Here is an 18587-nt window from a genome sequence, read left to right on the forward strand (position 1 = left end):
AAACAGGCTTAATTTTTTCATTCATGAAGGGAGCTTTGTGATGAGTGAGCAAATCTTCAACAAGCAAAAATCTTGTGATTTAATTGTACCCCAAATCACTGTGAGAGATGAGACCATGTCGCTCAAAAGAAAGGTTAATGGAACCTAAAAAGGAAATGAAGTTTTGTTGTTTGGGGCCAGAGCAAAAGATGGCTAAAGAACTGAATATGAAGAGGATTTTTAAGTTGTTTAATTTTTTTTGAATACCTGGTCAACATTTATTTTTAAAAGTCAAAGTTTTTTTTTAAGATGCTGTACAGAGGGGTTACAGTTACATGCGTAAGGTAATGAGTACATTTTTCTTCTCTTTTTCCTCTCTCCTTTTCAGTGACTCTTCTATTTATCAAAGGAAAAGCTCCCCTAAACTAGAGCTCCACTAGACTTAGGTTGTTTGTGTAGCCTCATTTTTCTAGAAAGAAATCATCACAATAACTTGTTGTTCCCCCACCCTGTGCCCACAAATCTCAGAGAAGTGATCATGAAATGATTGCTCTGATTATAGATTAACTGGTCCCAAATATTTTCAGTTATCAAATCATTCAAAGGATAAGACATTTATAATTTATATCAGCCTTGTAATTTAGGTAATTGGTTATATGAAAAGCCTTGGCTGTTACACTATCAGAGATGGAGAAATTAAAAATCATTTGTATATGACAGGATGGACAAGAAGCTTCTTGTATGCTTCTCCTGGGCTGCCCATGGCTGTTTGCTTGTATTGTTAACTTTGAATGGACTGTGAATGATGCAGGATTCTCTACATGGCCCTTGGCATATACAAAGTTCCCTACCAGTGAGAGGCTACCCACATATCATGAAACAGAAGAACAAAATTGCACATACACTGTGCACTAGACATGAATATGCTTTTAAAATGGTTTACATTTATAGTTATGGTCTTTAGCACAGAAGTCATTGCTTCTGTTTATTTTTAGAATATAGAATAGTCTTTCTACCAAAGCCTTAGGTCTTGTGATGATTAAGTAGAGCTTATAATAAAGTAATGAAATATGAAAGAGAGCTGGAAATGAAGATCATTAGCTCTACTGCTAGCCCAAATCAGCAGTAGAGTTCCATAAACATATTCTTGGCTTCCTTCTTAGCTTATTTACTTCAGAAATGTTTCTTGAATGTCTTCCATGTAAGGAAGATCTCCATAGACACTGCATGGAAGTCAGATACTTCACAAAAAGAATATTTTACAGGACAAAGGCAGTCCACACAGCTCAGGATGCCACAAGATACCTGTGGTCAGAAGTCATAAGTAAAATGTTGGATGGGTGGGCTGATTGGGCCAGGGTAGTCAAACTCGCATGGAGAAAGTTAGAGCATACTACAGGGTGAGGGAAGGTTTTGAAGAGGGGCTTCTACAAGTCATCCTGGGTGACACTGACAATATGGTCTGAGAGCAGGTAAGGAGGATCTCTGAGGAGTGTGCACGAAGGCCTGATATCAGCTGATTTTATTTCAACAGTGCTTCTCAAAAGAAAAGCGTGTGAGCCACGATGTAAAAGCAGGTGAGGGCCATGATTTATTGATACCTGGCCGCTCCACATACTCCCCTCCCAGACATAATCCAGACATGGGGACACCAAAGTGCATATCCGTGTAGATAGGAGCTAGAACAACAGCTGTGACCATGTGTGTGCCTCCAGGGCCTGGCACAGGATTGGTACTCCAGAAGCTGAGTCTCATTTATTTGTGAGCATATAAAAGATTGTTACGCATTTGCTCATTTCTCTCCATTCACAGAACTGGAAGGGTGGGACCTACATGCCTGTGTATCCCCATTCTGCTAGTACTGTGCAGTCACGGCTTCTTCTTCTAGGACGCTGAGCATCTGCCAGCTCCTCTGCAAAGTTGTCACCTCTGTCCATTATCCATCAGCAACTATTTAGTGAGGAATAATACCTCTTACTTTCTCTCTCTCTCCATCTTACCTGTATCTATATCAGTATATAACAATAGATGCAGTGATATTAATAGTTCTATAGGAATTCTGAGAAGAAAAAGGTCAGTGATGGTTATGGGTATCTTGAGCAAGACAATTGGAAGATCTAATACATAGACTGTACTCTGGTAAATAGAATCTTGTGGAGAACAGAGAGCTCAGGGTTAAATAGAAAGGGAGGGGATAAGGAGCAAGGAGGTGGAAAATCCCAGAGAACGTGCTAGAAACGGAGACATAAATAGACTAGGATGTGTGAGTTTGGGAATTTGTGTAGAAAAAGCAATGGGAACCAAGTGTTTGATGGCTCCTTAAGGAGTCCAGACGGACGTGGTCAGCAGAGTAAGGATGGTTGTTAAATGCATGGCAATGGAGATGTGTGAGACCCATGCAGGGGAAATTCCATGTGAAGACAGAGGCAGAGATTGAGTGGATCTATACATTAAGAATATTAATGACTGCCAGTTGTTACCAGAAGCCAAAAAGAGACATGAAATGGGTCTTTCCTCAGAGCATGCAGAAAGAGATGCTGCTGCCAGCACCTTGATCTTGTACTTCTAGCCTCCCCATTCAATTTCTGTGGTTGAAACAGACAAGTCTATGCATTTTGTTATAGCAGCTCTAGGAAATGAACAGAGATGTAGGAAAAAATAAGTGAAGAATGAAGGAAAAACTGTTAAGACTCATGGCTAGGACAGTCAGTAACCCTCGAGGATGTGAATTTGAACTATAGTTTGGCTCTTCTGAGATTCTGATGCTAAGATAGGATGAAATGAGCAAGGATTTTTCTTGTGGAGATAATTGGATGAGAGGATCTGTTGAAGAAAGAGAGGGTGAGGAAGAGAGACAAGGTTGATCAGGAGAGGCCTAGATAGCAGTCTAAGCAAGACTTGGAAGAGAATTGGGAGCCCTGTAGTTTTACTCAGGAAGTGGTGTCCTTGGAAAGGCCCCACACTTAGCCAATGGAGAGCCGGAGGTTGGCCTGGGCCTGACCTCAAAAGGGCAGCCTCTATCAATCAGAAGGTCAGCTGGGCATATTCCAGTGGTATCCAAGCAACCAGAAAACAAAGAAAAGGAGACAGAATGAAGTGGGAAACGATCTGACTAGGCAGATGGTGCAAATTGAGATGGTATCAGTTCTGACAAAGGGAGCCTTTTCTGAACCAATTGTGCATTGGAGAGGTTAGAGGTGCATGTCAGAGGGCAGGGATGAAGATGTCTGAGTTTTCTGTTAATAGCACCTCATCCCAGGAGAACAGACAGAATTGGGGAGGGTCAGAATATAGGAGAGAATCCTTTATACAAGCTATATGCAATAGAAGGAGCCTCGATATTAGTAAACTCAGCAGAGGAATACAGGATGACAGTTGAGGAGCCCTGGGAGGAGGAGAAGAGATAGGAAAAAGGGAGGATCTCAGAGAAGATATGTAGAGCAACCAAAAAGGATGACGGAGGAAGGGCCAGAGGGCTTCTTTGACTAGGGGAAAGTTCAAGAAGAAGGTTTCCTGGGAAAGGAAGGTATGTTATTTGTGGTTAGAATGCAGATCAGGAGGTGAATTGCTTTCTCGGGAAGAGACAAGATTTAAGGGGGAGAAAAACAACCAAACTTCTGCAAAACCATATTTGGCATTCAGGAAGACACTAAAAACTTAGTAACGGATAAAATGAGGCTGTAACTCCTACCAAGTTTCTCATCTCTCATCTTGCCTGTACAACATTAAGGGTATCTGTACTGGGATTTGTATTCTCAGGCAAGATGAAGCAATAGAAAGAAGCATCAGGAATAATATAAGCATCAGGAATAACATAAAGTTATACTAGCTCCAAGTACAAAGTCTCTCTCTTTCAATGAACAAGAAGATTCATCTCCAACTGACTCTATTCAGGCAGGAAGATACATTCATGGTCTCTTTATTCTTCTAATTGGGAATTCTCTAAGCAAGCCCTTTAACATACCATGGTTCTGAGCCTATTAGCCCTGGTAGTGGATTTTCTTCAGGGAACTAACAAATCAAAGTGTATACTTTGTAAGAGACCCTATGCTCCCATAACCCCACACAGACCTCTTCAGTTCTCATAGCAAACTCTCTTCCCATTCGCATTCTTAATGATCATTAAAAAAGTTTACTAAGAAGCAAAGCATTTTAATTCCACAGACATCCTGATGTTGAGAATACAAGTCAAATAGTACCTATGACTGCATCTTATTTATGTGTGTGTGGTCCTGGGTCCTGGCACCCTTCCTTAGCATTTTTGCTCAAGGCTAGCACTTGAGACAAACTGCTACTTCCAGCTTTTTGCTGGTTAATTGGAGATGAGAGTCTCATAGACTTGTCTGCCTGGGCTGGCTTTGAACTATGATCCTCTGATCTATTATTATCCTCTGCTATTATTCCATCACCCCTATCAACTCACATGGAATTCAGTGGCACCTCCCAGGAATTATGCTCCCCGAAAACCTACACACACAGATACACAATCAATTTCAGTCAATTTCCAAGATATCATATTTTTGTCACCGAATTTTAAAAATACTTTGTAGGGTGGATTTTAAAGTACCATTCTCATTAATTGTACAATGCAAAATACAACAATTTAAGAACAACTGTTAGGGATAAAGCTTCACTCACAAAGTATTTTTATATTGTGAGGTTCCTACCTCTTTGTTCATAAATGTTAATTGTGTCTGAAGCAAACAGATAGATCATACCTAAAATGACTATACTCTATTTTCAGGATGACTTATACAAGTGCTCGTGCTATAAACTGAAATCAACGCTAACAAAGATCTCTGCCATGAGTATTACAACTGTAGGCATGTTTGGAATTCCAATGCCAGTGAATTTCAGCTACAGAGAGCCAAGCCCTCCTGGGGGAGTCTGCCAAAGCCCCCCTTAACCACATGCCTGTAGGAATTTGTCACTTAATTAAATGCACATACCAATAGCAGAATTGGTATTTATCCACACATATATATCACCAGATCACCAGATGGCAGTGCATTAGAGACCTGAACTCCCCAAACGTGGGCTACGCATCCTACAAAACACACTGATAGCATGTAGTCATTATTGCTGAGATGTTCAATTCAATATAAATGATGCGAATAAAGGAGACCAGAGGAAACAAACACATATAACAGTAAGTATGAGGGAAAGCCTTTACGAGGTTTCAATCACCCCAAACTGAAGAAATAGGCTACAGAAATGGAGGGTTTGTTTTCAGAAAGCTTGCAAACCCAGTCTGAATCATGATGTTGCCTTTTGGCCCACAAGATGGTACCTACAGGTATAATATATGTGCCAGAACTTTTCAGTTTTCGAATTGTCCGTAGATGAAAGTTCTTATATTGACCCCAAATAGTGACACAAATATATTTTTTCTTTCTTGCTATTGTTTCTAGCATATTTATAATGTACTATGTGATTTTTTTGTTTCTTTGTATGTTCCTCCACCACGGTATAAGGTATTTGATGTCGGTGCCCTGCATCTTGTATATACACTTCTCTAATTTGGGGAGGGGAAGGGAAAAAACAAAATGCTTAAATGGGGATACAGGTTGACCCATTGTAACAATATATACTATGTTGAAAACAAACTTTACAACTTTGGTGGCGGGAGGGGGAGGCGCTCAAAAGTAATTGTGTAGGTGGGATGGAAGGGATTGTAGGGGAAAAACAAAGGGAGGGGGGCAACAGTGCTTGATAGGAAATGGACTCATTACCTTGCTCATGTAACTGTAACCCCTCTGTACAGTATTTTTGCAATAAAAATGTACAAAAAATAAAAATATGTAGTGTTTAGTAACAAAAAAAGAAAAAAGAAAGTTCTTATAATGAATGGAACCATGGATAGCTGAGAGATTTGAGAGACTGGAACAATGTTAGCACAGACTGGGAAAGTGATTCATTCCTTCCCATCACAGGTTCTTTAATGTGCATCAAGTTCTCCTCTAAACCAGTATTTCCTAGAAGTAGAGGGATGGGTTCATTAAAGACTCGATTGTATCTTGAATTGCATAGAATTTTCACTTCACTTGAAACTCTACTATTATTCATAAGTGACTCAACCAGCCATGCATTTTCCCAGCTGTTAAAGAAATCTTGACGTATTAGTCCCTAAGAGGGCTGTGTAGGTTTTGGCATGCATATAAACATTTGAAATCTTGATTTTTCAAACCAAGCACCTGAGAAACAGTCCTAAGCAATTTGGATCAAACCTTCTTAAATCTATAATGTCAATTAAAATTCCTCTGTAGATATTTGATTCATTTAATCTTATACTCAAGATAATTTTAGCCCATAATCTTATACTCAAGATAGTTTTTAGCCCTTGGTTATTAATAATATTCCTTGATGCTTTCCTAGGAAAATTCCTATGGCCATTCTGACTTTGATTTGAATTATTCCACTGAGGTGTAATTCTTTATTCTAATAAGCCCAGCTGGATTACTGAAAAATAATGATCATCTCTTTCTGCTTTCAAGTCTAGGGAAATAACATCTCTTTTAGGAATAGTACCTAGAAATCCTTGTTTAGTGACTTACTGCTCACTAAAGTGTAGTAAGTTTGATCCAGAGATCCTGCTTTAAGGCCAGTTGGACTTGTACTATTATAAATCAGACAATCTGGCTTTGCTAGCAGCTCTGAATTTCTTCATATCCTGGATAATCTTCGATACCCTTGGGGCCTTCAATACCTCTTTCTGGTTAATTGGACTAACAGAATTTTACAGTAAACGGGAATTGATGTTTACTTGAAGGCTTTTATGTTACTGCCTATAATAATTCCATTACTTATTCTGGGGCAAGGGGCAGAGACAAAGTTGAGTTGGTGGCATTACGGTTGTTGATCTAGTTCCCAGGTTCATGACTTGTAGTTCTGTCTTCCCATTTATTCATGTCCCTGTCCTTTTCATTCTCCTCCTCCTAAGGCACACACATGGGTTTATCCATACATGGTTCTTGTCAATGTCCATATCATCTGCTCTCAAGACCTGACCACTAGAATCCTGGTACATCTATCTAGGAAGGGTAAAGTGTTATCCTAAGGCCAATCAAAGTGACAATTTCTTCCAAAATTGTTGGACAAAGAACTTGGAAATGATAGGTGGATGATGAAGAGATAAATCAGATGGTGGTGATCTGTTTTCTTCACTTGAAGGTTAGAGATTTCTTTTTGCATGCGTTAATTATATTAGAATATCACCTTCTTCCCCTAACTCTGTGTGTGTGAACCTCACATTCTGACTTGGCTTCCATTTTATGCACTCAAGTCTGACTGGCACTCTACCACATGAGCCACCTTTCCACTTCCCCCCTGATTAATTGGAGATAAGAGTCCCTTGGACTTGTCTTCCTGAGCTAGTTTCAAACAAGGATCTGAAAATCTCAGCCTCCTGAGGCATGAGTCACCAGCGCCCAGCTCATTCCCTTAACCTTGATCATGGAGGTCATGGTCAGTAGGGAGATTAACAGGCTGAAACAAAACAATAAAATGGCCCAGGAGCCTAAACTGCCCTGCACACCTCAGAACGGTCTTTTCTTCTTTTATGCAGAAACACGGGTGTCTGTGACTTCACTCTGCATCCTTTTCCAGCCTCAGTAGGGTTGACCCTGCTATTACCTATCAGGGCAAGACTGCTGATGGCAAGTTTGTGCAATGATAAAGGAAGAATGAGTGGAAGAGGCTGCCCAGCTTCTTCACATTTAAACCTTACAAATCGATTGAATTTCCCTCTCCACCCCTTGGAGGTTCCCTAGCTCTATGGGCAGATCTGAGTTTGCACCCTGGAATTACTGGAATTAGTAAGGATGGAATCAAGTCACCTAGGGTATGGGTCTGGCATTGAACCTGGGAGACAGCTAGCTTAGTTTGCTTTTTCCTGATTTACAAAGGGCAGCAAGTTGCATGAGACCCGGGAGGCCTGGCTAAGGTCACCTGGTTGGCAATGCAGTACATTACCAGAACCCTGTTTTCATTTTTTATGTTATTTTGATTCCTAATCTGATACCTCTTTCCATTTAAAATAGTTTCAGAAAGCCAGGTACATTTTACATGTCATAATTTTTTTTCATGAAAATGGAAATATTTAAAAATTCTGCTTCCATATCCATTTTACCAAGAGACTAATCCTCTAATGTTAAGCATGAGTTCTCTTCTCTAACACAGAGCCTTAACTAAGAAATACGTTGGCTGACGTTATTCCTTCTCCGCTGCTACCCTCACTGCACCAGCAGAGCCATAGTTCAGAAGTAATGTTGCTTCTTAGTTGCTGTTAAAAAAAAATAACCCATGAGGCCAGGCTCGTAGCCTGGGGAATCATACACACCACACGGACTAAAGGGTAATTTGGCATATACATTATGCTTATTTTACAAAAGCATGGATCCTTTGGACTAAATTTCTCAGCCTATGAGTGTATATAGCTCAAGCCTCACTGTTTGTAGAGAAGTAGATGCCATATTTCCTCATGTGGAGAATAAGAAAGACAAGAAAGACAATAATCTTATTAGGTGTAAATGATCATTGTCTTTTTAAGTAGTAGGTTCCATGTGGGAGTTTCAGTCATGGCTTTCAACAAAGTTCAAGTCTGAACCTCTGGTCCCTGAAAATATGGCCTTTTCTGGAAATGTTGCCTTTGTAGCTATATTAAAGATCCTGTGATGAGACCATTCTGGACTTAAGGGTATGCCCTAAATGACTGGTGTCTTAATAAGAGAAAGAAAAGATTAAAAAAATAGAGATGTCGGACAATTAAAACCATGTGACAAGTTGGTTGTTCACTCCTGTGGTATTGGGACTTGAACTTGGGACCTCTAAGTCTGCACCACTAGTGTTATGCCTCCAGACCTCTATGCTTTAGTAGGTTACTTTTCAGGTAGGGTTTTGCTAGCTTTTTGATCAAGCTGGTCTTGAATTAAATCCCCACTCCCAATCTCCACCAAGTGACTGTTATTACAGATACGCGCCACCAAATCTGACTGAAGTTTACATTTGGAAAGGCGTCCCATAACTTAAGGAATGCTATCAGAAGCTGAGAGAGGCTGCAACAGATGTTTCCTCATATTCTTTAGAAGGGCTCAATCTTGCTGACAACCCTCATTTTGGAGTTCTAATTTCCAGGACTGTGAGAGAAATAACCTGTATGGTTTTGAGCCATCAAGATTATGGTACAAAAACTACAGCTTACACAATCTATTCTCTTTGTTTTCTTTTCTTCTGGAAGTACTGTGGGTTTGAACTCAGAGCCCTGGGCTTTGCTAGGCTAATACTACCCCCACCCCGCCACCCAAAGCCTCCGGTCTTTCTTTCTTTTCTGGTTATTTGGGGAATTGGAGTGAATTTTTCTGCCCCAAACCATGATCCTCCAGACTCAGCCTAATGCATAGCTAGGATTATAGGCATGGCCACTGATGTGGCATTATTTCCAGTTCTAAACCTGTTTGGCTTCAGTCCCCTCCAGGTCCATGGGATGCCATTATGAAAGTTGTTAACTAGTTGTCTGGTATGTGTGAGTTCTGCCTTGTTTCCATGGTGTATCTGTGGGCTATCTCAACCACTGCAAAGAAAACTTTGCACTTATTTATTCTAACCCTGGCCCAGGCCCAGGGTCACATTGAAGACGCTCAGTGTGTTTGTGAAAGAGTGTGTTTGTGAAAGTTTGTGAGAGTGGAATGTAGCTTCTTCCTTGACTTCCTTATTTAGGTCTGACACAAGTTATGTGAAATTTTGTAAACACACTTTGTAAACACATCTTTGACTCAGGAAAACTTCCCTTCCCTGTGTGGTTGTTGGTAGACTAGTGTATTTGTTTCTCAGTTCACTATAAACCCCAAAACATCCTTGAGCTGGCCATTTCTAACAAACAAACAAAGTTCTTTCCTTTGCTATTTTTTTTCTATAACCCCTATGGGAAAACCCAAGTGATAAAAGCCACAGGCCTGAGTAAAGGAAAAAAACCTTCTGGGTTGGTCTGTCTGTCTGTCTCTTTCTCTCTTACCCTCTCCCTCTCCATTTTCTTCCTTCTTTTCTTATCTATTGGTTGAGCCACTGCTAACCACTGTGGGACCCAGGAGTAACAAATGTCTTCCATTTTCTGCATTTGTTGCACATTTTCATCGTGTATCACTCACCCCTGAACTCAGTCTTCCCTCTCTCCCTCCCTGGCTTGCCAACTTTAAAAACAGACCTCAAGGTCAGTGAAGGAAATGAAAATTACAACACATAATCGAATGCTACTCACTGGTGCTCCATTGTTGGAACTGCAGAGCTAATGATGTAAAGTTGTGTAACTTTTAGAAGTTATAATGTCCTATGATGGGAAGGATTAGACTTGTATTTGGAAAGTTCCCTTATTAGAATGGTTTCTTCACTTGGTGTAGTGGGCAAAAGTTTGCAGTGGTGTCCTTCCTCCAGCATTATCTTTAATGGTATGCTTCTAAGAGAAGGAAACATGTCTCTCGGCCATACTCAGAGTCGGTGGGGGTAGGGGCACCATGTCTCATCATAGGCTGTATTTTAGGGAGAAGAAGTAAATCAGAGGCATATATTAGAAGTGCCCAGAGGCACGCCCATGGCAATGACCTTTTCAAGGGTAGTATTAACTCACCTGACAGCATAACCAGCAAGTGAATGATCTCTCCAGGAAAGGTCACTTGCAGCTAGAACAATATTTCCTATTTCAGCTCATAATCTGGTAACTTGTGACACATTCTTCTTCCTTGGGAGGAAGTCATTTCTATGAAATAGACCAGATGCATTTTTCTCTGCTTTATAACGAATGGGCCCAACTTGAGCTCCTGGTAACACGGATGCCTGTAGGCAGTCCTTGCTATTTTTGTTGTTTTGAATGTAGGATATTAAAAAAAGTGACATTTGCATTAGCTTAGGTTATTTTGAGATGTCACGGAATTTCAGATTATTTAGGATTGTAAAAGGGTCCTGCTGAAAACTCCTTCATCTAAATCATTTTGCGAGGAAGAAAGGTATTTGCCTGAGGTTATGCAGCAGAGACAGGGTAGGACCTCAGCTCCTCTTCCTTACCCTGCTGTCACCACCCTAATGCAGGTGTATGGGCATGCCAGCACACATTTAGCAGGATGGGTTTGCAGTCCACGGAGACTCCTCGATATGTTGCCTTTGCTCAACAAATCTTCATTGTTTTCTTCTTCATTCCCTCCCCAGTGGACCTGGAAGCCCCTGCCTTTGCTTTCTCTCAGCTAGTATACCACATGCTTTATCAGGAAGGCCACCATTTTGTTGTTGTTGTTGTTGTTCTAGTCCACTGCATGATTCCTGCTCACTTTCCCTGGTGTGATAGACCATGAAAGTAGCTCGTCAAAGCTCTTGTTTATGGTGATTATCGATGCTTCCCAATCTTCTGTCTGGGATGGGAGGAAGGAAGGTGTCTCAAGCTAGCGTGTAAGCAGCACAGGGCTCTGCCAGGGTAAACTCCAAGGCGAATTCTCCATGAGCTGGTTTGTGTCTTGCTTGTCTTTGTAAATGTAAAAATCAATGACTTCAGTTTTGCTTTTTTGTTTTTGTCGGTCATGGGGCTTGAACTCTGGGCCTAAACACTATCCCTCAGCTCTTCAGCTCAAGGTGAGTACTCTACTGCTTGAGCCACTGCGCCCCATCTGTTTTTCTGAGTGGTTTATTGAAGATAAGAGTCTTACAGATTTTCCTGCCTGGGCTGGCTTTGAACCCGGATCCTCAGATCTCAGCCTCCTGAGTAGCTAGGATTACAGGCGTGAGCCACCCAGTGCCTGGCTCTGTTTTTCATTTTTTTAAAATAATCATGTGAAGTTGAAACTACTGATTGGTATTATGATGACAATTTTGCTACCAAAATCAGTTTATCACAGTTGAACAAAAAGCACTTAGTTTCTGGATGGTGATTCAGATAATACACAACAGACTGCAACAGCAGACTCTGCAGGGGCTTCCCCCGGAACACTGCTGAATGAACATGGATGTTGTCTGTGGACATTCACTATTTATAAGTTCAGCAGTACAAGCCAACACGCTTCCCTTTTGTCTAAGAATCAGCAACCCTTTAACACTTTAGTATCATCCCCTGTCCCAACACTTATATCTCTCTCTGTCTCTCTCTCCTATAAGACCTGCTATATTTCTACTTTCATTTAAAGAAGAGGTAGGCACAGGGGAGACAGTATTTTCAGCATTTACATTCTGTCAAAGTTCTTACCAGGAATAACATGTCCACTTGGCACGGTGTGAAGTATCTGAGTTCACGTACATCAAACAGGTTCCCCTGCGTCCTTCATGCCACGGGCAGCCTCGCTTGTGTGTGAGCCTAAGGGTTAGGTGGTCAACTGGGACTCTGCTTTCCTATTCAAGCCACACTAGGACCCAGCTTGTGAAAAAGTCCATGAAATGTTTAGTTTCAGGCCTTTGCTTTCACGAGCACCTTCAGTTTGCTTACTTGTAAGCAAATGATAAAACAAGACAATAGAAATATGCTTTGGGCATTCCAAAAGACAGGGAGTAACCTAAGCTACGGTACAAAAAATTATTACACCATCACATTCCTCTCCCGCTTTATGTAAAAGAGAAATGGAAGATTTCCTTGGATAGCGTTTAGAGATCAAAGTATTGCTCTAAGTTTTCTTTTCACTCACAAATGTCAAGAAAAATATTACGCTTACTGAACTACATGTTTCTTTGCAATATATCACTATATTATTGCATATTTTCAATATGCAAATTTCCATGAAACAAGTATCCAGTCCATTGATTGCCACTGGCTTTTATATAGTAAAGATAAATACACACTCAAATTGTAACTCAAAGAACATTCTTATCAGAAAGAATAGTCTGGCAGCATGGGTCCTTGGCTGCAGCATAACAAACATTTTTATGACATTCTGCAAGCTAAATATGAAATTATTGTTTTTTGGCATTTATTGTTCAGAGATATATGGCATCAGAAAGGAATGCATTTGTCAATGTAATTCAAACAGGCTAAATATTAATTTCTAGAATGTTCCTTTGAGATTCAAGTAGGTGGTACAGAATTACAACTGATCCTAGGGACCAGATTGTCAGACAAAGCCTGAATCTGTATCTATCCCCTCCTGGACTGAAATTTCACAAAAGTAGAAACAAAGATATATGTATAGTGCAACATTTTGAACGATATTGGTATCTAACATGTAACTACAAAGTACCTGTGCTGAACTATGTGACTAATGCAAATGGGCAAATACTTTATCTGAAAAATAATCAGAATCATTAGATTCTACTTTCTTTTAATCACTCCAGTGTCTAAATCTACATCATTTTCTGTACCACATGCTCTATTTCAATAGGATAAGAAAGAATAGATGGTTTATGATCACATATTAACTCATAAAGAATGCCTCTTTATAACAAGGAGAACAAAAGTTTTCTCCAAAAGATTCTATTTAGCATGCTCTTGTACCTTTCCCAAAGCAAGGGGAGAAACAAGACCTTGCGTCAGAGATTCTCTAGGACAGCTGAGACTTCCTGAGGAAATTAGTAGGCTTGACGACTAATATTCAGGATTTTATGGAAGAATAGTTGAGCATGTACACTTTGTAAATTCCTTAAAATCTTTAAAGAAGAAGAGGAAGTTTGAAAACTTGGGCAATACTAGTATATTAAACAAAAATCAGGAACCAATATTTTGACTTTTGAAATTAGGATTTAAAATGTTTAGGTCAAACCTCTGTCCTGTTAAAGGACCTGATGCACACATGATTACAGGCCACAAATATCTAATAACAGCAATAGGAAGACTCTTTATGACTTGGTTAAATGTCCTTAAATTCAAACTTTAGCATCAACACATCCTATAAGTCTGCACATTTCTGATAAACTGAAGATGCTGTAGCCACACTGTGGTTCCATCCCAGAGTCTCCTAGATTTAAACTACAGCCAAAGAAGCAAGAGGGTTTTGCCAAACACTTTTGATTCTTTCAGTGTGACACTTTTAATGTTGGCTATGGTCATTTCCTAGTGGAAGGAACCTGTAATCCAGCTCTATCTCAGCCTAAGGTTGAGTCAACGAACTCTTTTGTCCCCTATCCCCAGAATCCACTTCTCCACTTCCTCCCATACATACTTCAATTGACTTGAGGACAGAAGGTGCCAGACATTGTAAATTTGCCAAGGGAAACAGTCATTTGACAGGCCCAACTGGCCAGGTACTTTCCTGGTCTTTGTTCTACGAAACCAGCTCCCTAACCATATAATACAGAAGACTGGGGCAAACCTCACTATCTTCCCGTTGTGGCTAGCTAGGAGAAAGATGTGTGGGAGACGGGGTGGGGAGTGTCTAGACCTTTGTGTCCAGCCCCTGTCATGATGATGACTGTTTCTCCTTGGAGACCCCTATCCCCCCACCCAACCAGATGGCTTTAGTGCCACTATATTATATAGATCTTGAGCTGGACCTCCAAGTACAAGTCTGGAACCACATTATAAACTGAAACAGAGTACTGATCTACAACTACCCCTCAATGAGGTTATTAATTCTGAAAAAATATCCTTACTACTCATCAGCTGTAGACTCAGTTTTTTTTCATTTCTCTGAACCCCTTTGTCTCATTTGTAGAATATGATTAACATCTTCCCTAATTTACTGCTGTGAAACCCAAAACTAAGCCAAAAGCACTTGGTAAATTGTGCAGTGCTCAATGAATACAACCCTACATAGTTTTTCTTTTTTAAAGATTCATCTGGATGCATAGGGAATAACAAGGCCTTGGGCACGCTCTCATTGATTACTTCAATATAATTATGATAATGGTTGGCCTTTTTATTGATGAGTGCATAATTGTCTAAAACTGATAGGTAATGATTGGCATATACATAAAACAACTAATCCCATGCTAAAAATTAACGAGTGCACAGATACAAGATTTGATTTGTTCAGCATATCAATTATATAATCATAAATATTCGATTCAGATTTATACATTATATAAACCCATACCACAGCACTCAATTAGATCCAATTTATTGAACTTCACATGTTATTTTCCTTTAGTTGAAAACTGGAGGGCCCCGGATAAAAAATGTTTGGGGCAGACGGTAACCCCAGTTGTTCCTCAATTGTTTTGTTTTCCTGTTGGATTTTTAAAAAATTCATCATTACTCTGCGATTTAACAGTAGGTGGCTAATGGAAATGTTATTCATGACAGTGGCAGACTAAATCAGTTGGAAGTGAGGGGTAGAAGGGGAGAGTTGGGAGAAGGAAAGAAATGTGTTTACACTTGAAGATATCACATGAAACAGCTGGAGCCCTGAGCCCTTGGTACTAGAACTGGCACGCGCTTCAAAGACCTCATCTACATTACTGCATGCTCCTTCACACTTTAGAAATCTATTAATTTACAATTAGTTGTACTGATTTTCTAGAAGATTTGTAATTTCTGTAATAATTTACAGAGAATGAAAGAAATTAACTATGCCCCTTGGAAATATAAGCATTACTGAAAAAAAATAGATCCCAGCACCAGTTATTGAACATATCATCGAACGTCTGGATTTTTAGATGTGAATTCTAATTTAATTACAGAAGAACTGATTGGGGAATTCCATGTAACTACCCAAGAAATATACTTCCTCACTCTCAATCCATTCATACACATAATATTTTAATTAACAATTCTAACTCGAGTTAACGGTAAGTATCTCTCTCTTTCTCCTTTTTTTTAAGGAGTAGAGGAAGATTCATCTTATGCATTGGAACAACTGGAGAAAGTTCTTGTAGCAGTGCACATAGAGCTGAAACCCTAATTCCTCCATTACAAAATGCAATAGTAACATCAGGAACAAAAACATAAAATGTTCTGACTGTTTAAAGTCATTTTGACTCTCTTAGGTCATAAAGAGGTTCTTTGCCCCCAGGATGCAGGAAGATGAAGAGACATTATTAATGTTGTATCCTGTGTGTAGAAACAGAGATAACACAGGTCACCATGAGATTTTTGAATGCAGTTAAAAAATTTTTATTGTTATTATAAAGGTGATACATAGAGGTGCAGTTGGGATTTTAAGAATGCATTTTTCCATGAGATCAATAGTCACTTCAGGATCCTTATGATCATCCATGAAATATTGCAGTCCTGTCCTTGTGCTATTTCATTTTGTACCATTTTTCTCCCATAATGAAACATCTTTCCAAGTGATTTTCCCCTAAAGAGAAAAATGGCTATACTCAAAGATTACTATATGTCCACAGAAACGTTAAAACGGGTCTTGACCCACTCCGGGTCAAAACATGAGAGCTTCTTGAGCAAAGGACAAGAAGGATTGGCTCCTGGCCTAAAACGTGTTACAGTTGTCTCTGATATGGGACAATCTCTCTCCTACACTATGAGTGGAGGTTTGGGGTACAGTAAGCTGACATCTACTGTGCTGACATGACCATTCAATGGTCATGAAGAATGACATTATCTTCCTGAGCTCACTTGATGGAAAATGATGGACCAAGTTTCTATAGCACCTTCCAGTTTTAATCTGACCTCCGTGAAGGAGCCACAAGTGGTAGTTTTCCCAACTCAATTACAACTCCTTGCTATCTGTCTTTGCTTTCCAGCTCTTGTTTCTATGAGAGCATTGGGTTCGGTGTTTTGTTTTTTTGTTTTGTTTTTTGTTTTGCTTTTTAAAGACCAATGCCTGATTCAAAATAGCTTCTCAACAATTATGTAGGTAATGAATGAGTTAAAGAAATGTTGGGATGTGTAAAGTCAGATGAAGCAACTCATGTCTATTTTTACACATTTCCCCCCATCCTGTATTTGTAAATACTTATGAGGTAAAAATACAATAGATATTAGAGTGATGGGAAATCTGAGATGCATTTTAGTTCTGAATTATCAAAAATATTGTTGATTGCCTATGAAAAGTTTGCATTGTTTATGAGGAAGAATTCTAGTCAGAGAATTAAGCCATGCACTGTGGGCACAGTATGGTTCTCCTTCTCATTGTCATAAAGCTAAACATACTTCTGATCCAAGCATTCTGCTTAATATCCTTGTCATTACCAACAATCACTATGAGGAAGATTTGAGGAAAAAGTCTGAGGTCAACAGGCTTGTCAATTTTATGGTGCTATATAATTTGCCTAAAATGATTTTGAAGTTCAACTAGATACTGAAAATTAAAGCAAATTACAAGCAAGTAAATGTCTCATATAAAAGACATTTAGTAAAAATTATATATAATGATGGAAAAAGACACACTGGATTCTTGGTGCTAATGGTACCTACTAACAATAAGTCTTCATAGATCATGTCACCTTGCCAGCCTCACACAGGAATAAGAAAATCTCTTAGATTTCCTTTAGCTGTACAGTTTGATGACTTTACATTCTTTAAATGCCACTCATGAAGATGAACAGGAGAAAACAAAAACCATATGAACCAATTTTAAAAGTAAGAGCACATGATGCCTTGGGCTTAATCCCACCGCATCACAAGAAGTAAATAATAATTTCAAACTCTACTACAAAGCCACAGTAATCAAGACAGCTTGGTACTGGCACAAGAACAGACCTCAGGACCAATGGAATAGAATTGAAAACCCAGAAATGAACCTACAGACCTTAGCCATCTAATCTTCGTTAAGGGAGCTAAAAAATAGAATGGAAGGAATACAGCTTCTTCAGTAAATGGTGCTGGCAAATTGGTTAATCACTTGTAGAAAACTAAAGCTAGACCCCAATATATCACCCTGCATCAGAATCAACTCCAAATGGATCAAAGACCTCAGAGTCAAAGCAGACACTCTGAAAACATTACAGGATGGAATAGGAGAAACCCTGGGTCTCCTTGGCACAGGCCAAAATTTTCTTAATAGAGACCTAGAAATACAACAAATCAAAGAAAGGTTGGACAAATGGGACTGCATAAAATTGCAGAGCTTCTGCATGGCAAAGGACATAGCTAACAAGATGAATAGAAAGCCCACAGATTGGGAGAAGATCTTCACTAGCCATACAACAGACAAGGGTCTCATATCTAAAATATACCTGGAATTCAAAAAATTAAATCCCCCAACAACAAATTCTCAAAGAAACAACTGCCCAATAAATAAGTGGGCTAAAGACTTAAAAAGAAACTTTTCTGAAGAGGAAAGAAGGATGGCCAATAAACACATGAAGAAATGCTCAACCTTCCTAGCCATAAAAGAAATGCAAATCAAAACAACATTGAGATTCCACCTCAGCCCAGTTAGAATGGCTATAATCAAGAACTCTAATAACAACTGATGCTGGAGGGGATATAGACAGAAGGGAACCCTACTGCATTGTTGGTGGGAGTGAAAAATTGTTCAACCACTTTGGAAAACAGTATGGAGGTTCCTGAAAAGACTCCACATAGAGCTCCCCTGTGACCCAGAAATCCCACTTTTGGGCATTTATCCAAATGTTCACAAACAAGACCACACTAAAGCTACCAGCACGAATATGTTTATTGCAGCAATATTTACCATAGCTAAGATATGGAACCAACCCAGATGCCCCTCAGTAGATGAATGGATCAAGAAAATGTGGTATATATACACAAAGGAATTCTATTCCTCCATCAGAAAAAAATGGCATTG

Source organism: Dipodomys ordii, unplaced genomic scaffold (genome assembly GCF_000151885.1).
Source record: "Dipodomys ordii isolate 6190 unplaced genomic scaffold, Dord_2.0 Scaffold98, whole genome shotgun sequence".
In the NCBI taxonomy this organism is placed as follows: Eukaryota; Metazoa; Chordata; class Mammalia; order Rodentia; family Heteromyidae; genus Dipodomys; species Dipodomys ordii.